We start from the raw sequence: 3,516 nt of genomic DNA on the forward strand, positions 1-3,516 counted from the left end.
GACCTGCTGGCACCCTGGGAAGACCACAGGCTTTAACAGAGGTTGGTAACACCTCTAAGGCTTACTGTGAATCTTCCTGTCCACCTAGTCTCCCATGGCTGGGCTTTTTTGGGGTTAGTCACAGAATTACAGAAAGATTCAGGTTGGAAAGGACCCTCAGGATCACCAAGTCCAACCAATAACCCTACTCTACGAAGTTCACCCCTAAACCATATTCCCAAGCACCATGCCTAAATGACCTTTGAACACATCCAGGATTGGTGACTCAGCCACCTCCTGGGCAGCACATTCCAATGCCTGACCACTCTTTCTATGAACATTTTTTTCCAGTCTGAAGCTACCCTGTCACAGCTTGAGGCCATTCCCTCTTGTTCTATCGCTAATTACCTGTGAGAAGAGACCCGCACCAGCCTCTCCACAACGTCCTTTCAGGTAGTTGTAGAGAGCAATGAGGTCTACCCTCAGCCTTCTCTTTTTCAAACTAACCATTCCCAGATCCTTCAGCTGCTCTACGTAAGACTTATTCTCCAGGCTCTTCACCAGCTTTGTTGCCTTCCTCTGCACTGGCTCCAGCACCTCCACATCTCTCCTTTGTTGAGGTGCCCAAAACTGGACACAATACTCCAGGTGTGGCCTCACCAGAGCTGAGTCCAAGGGGACAATCACCTCCCTACTCCGTCTGGACACAGCATTTTTGATACAAAGCCAGGATGCCTTTGGCTTTGTTAGTGTGGCAGTTTAGGCTGGGTGCCTTGTGCTGCTACCACACAAGATACACCTCTGGTGTCCCAGGTGTCCAGCCCAGTGGGTGGACACAGGAAGCTGTGTATTTCATCCCCATCATGTCCTGCTCCCTATAAATCCATCTGCAAGGTCTCACACTTCCTCTTTCTTCCCTCGCTGCTCCCGTGGGAGATGCTCCCTATCTGGTAATGGAAGGGGAGTTACCTCAAGGCCTCTTAGGCCTGGCTAGGCCTAATGCCAGGAGGAGAAGGGGGAAGGGCAACCTCAGATCTGGCCAGCTGAGATTAGCCTATCAGTGGAGGGGGGGAAGAAAGAGCCCTGAGGGTTTTGGGTGTACCCTGAGGTAGGGAGAATGGAAATGCTGGGAGGCTTCCAGGTGTGCTTTGGGATCTCCTTTGTCACTGTGCTTGTAGCTTCTGTAAAACACTCACTGCTTTTCCATTTAAACTTTCCAGCAGTTCAGCAATCCATTTGTTGAGTCTCATTTTTTTCGCCCTGGTGGGAGGCAAGGGAGGATCTGCCTTCCAACCCACCACACTTAGCCACCTGGGCACACTGCTGGCTCATGTTCAGTTGCTTGTTGATAATAATAATAATAATAACAACAATAACAACAACAATAACAATAATAAACAACCAGGTTGGAAGAGACTAGCACCCCCAGGTCCCTTTCTGCCAGACAGCTCTCCAGCCACACTGCTCCAAGCCTGTAGCACTGCTTGTGGTTGTTGTGACCCAAGTGCAGGACTTGGCATTTGACCTTGTTGAAGCTCATCCCATTAACACTGACCCTTTGATCCAACCTATCCAAGTCCCTCTGTACAGCCTCCCTACCCTGGAGCAGATCAACACTCCTGCCCAACTTGGTGTCATCTGCAAACTTACTGATGACACACTCTTATGTCCTCATCAAGGTCATCAATAAAGATATTAAACAGAAGTGGTCCCAACACTGAGCCCTGAGGAACACAACTTGTGACCGGTCACCTGCTGGATTTAACCCCACTGACCACCACTCTTGGGGCCCAGCCAGCCAGGGTTTTATCCAGCAGTGTGTGTGTTCATCCAAGCCACAAGCAGACAGTTTGTCCACAAGAATCCTGTGGGAAACAGTGTCAAAGGCTTTTTGAAAGTCTAGGTAGAGACAATATCCACAGCCTTTCCCTCATCCAACAGTTGAGTCATCCTGTCAGGTTGGTCAGGCAGGACCTGCCCTTCATAAACCCATGCTGACTGGGTCTGATTCCCTGGTTGTTCTCTACATGGTGTGTAATAGCACTTGAGATGATCTGCTTCATGGCCTTCCCTGGTACTGAGGCCAGACTGACAGTTCCTCGGATCCTGCTTTCTTCCTTTCTTGTATATGGGTGTTACATTGCTACCCTCCAGTCCATTGGGACCTCCCCAGTTAGCCAGGATTTCAGGTAAATAATGGAAAGTGGCTTGGCAAACACATCTACCAACTCCCTCAGTACCCTTGGGTCTAGCCCATCCGGCCCCATACACTTGTGTGTGTCTAAGCAGGCCACTGACCACTTCCTCATTTACTGTGATAACCTCATTCTGATTCCCTTCCGTCTCCCATATCTAACTGCTGCATCTAGTGACTGAAAGCCATTCTCTGTTTTAGTCTGTAATCTCTGCATGGCCTGTCTGGTAACACCACCTGCACACTGATGCAAACTGGAGATGCTCTTCCACTGACCGTCTTTTCAGAGACAAGTGCACAGTAGGCCAAACACCTCAGAGCATGACAGCCAGTTCCTGGCTGCCCTGGGGAGGCAGAGAGATGATGCATTCCCTCCCTGTTACAGAATTCTTTTTGGATTAACTGAACCACCAACACTCTACAGAGAGCAGTAATGAAGCAACAAACTTTGTGGCCAGCGCAAGCTGCTGCACACTCTTTGCTTTTGCTGTTTGCAGTCGCAGAAGCAGTCTCTAAACCAAGGACACAAATTCAAACTTAAATTTAATAAAACTGACATCTGCTAGTCCTGGAGCTCTGTGAACATACATGGTTCCAGAGATCAGTAAAGCAAGTGGCTCATCCTGGATCTCCCATTTCAAATCTCTAGATCAGTAATAGAAAAATGGTAACTCACCCAACCTGCTCCTTGTGCAGGTGCTTTCTGCTGCTGATAGGATGACTTTAGTCCTGCTGAAGAACTGTGGGATATACAAATGTTATATTCACCTTTCACACTGTATCTTCTGGTAAGCTGGCAAGCTTCATATGTCCTGAGAGTCTCTCTCGTGTCTTCTGCTTAGAAGTTCTGCACATGGGGGACATTGTCTGTTATGCTGGAACAGCGCACAGGACCGTGGGCTGCTGGCCCATAGCAGGAGCTCTGCTGTGGCAGACATATCAGTGAGTTAACTTCAGAATAGCAAGATATAAAAGAGGAGGTTGGAAGTTGACAAAAATCAGCCGCAAAACAGGACCTCTGCTCCTCAGCACGCTTCTGCCACCCCACCTGCCTGCATGGGAACAGACAGAAAAGGGCAGAAAAGCCCTTCAGTTGTTCTGTCTCAGAGCATGATCTTGGCTGCTCTTTCTTATGCAACACAATTCAAAGCAGCCCCTTCAGCCACACTTCTGTATCTGCCTCTAAGCGCCATCTCTGGATGGGAAATCTGCTCCCTTTCCAGGCACTGACTGGGAAATAACCAGAGCAAGAAGCAGCACAGCACTTCTGCAGCTTGGCAGATACAGGACATGTCAAACCCAGGCCTGAGCAGTCATCATTTGTCCTTCATATGTTCCCTTTC

Source organism: Dryobates pubescens, chromosome Z, assembly GCF_014839835.1.
Source record: "Dryobates pubescens isolate bDryPub1 chromosome Z, bDryPub1.pri, whole genome shotgun sequence".
Taxonomy (NCBI): Eukaryota; Metazoa; Chordata; class Aves; order Piciformes; family Picidae; genus Dryobates; species Dryobates pubescens.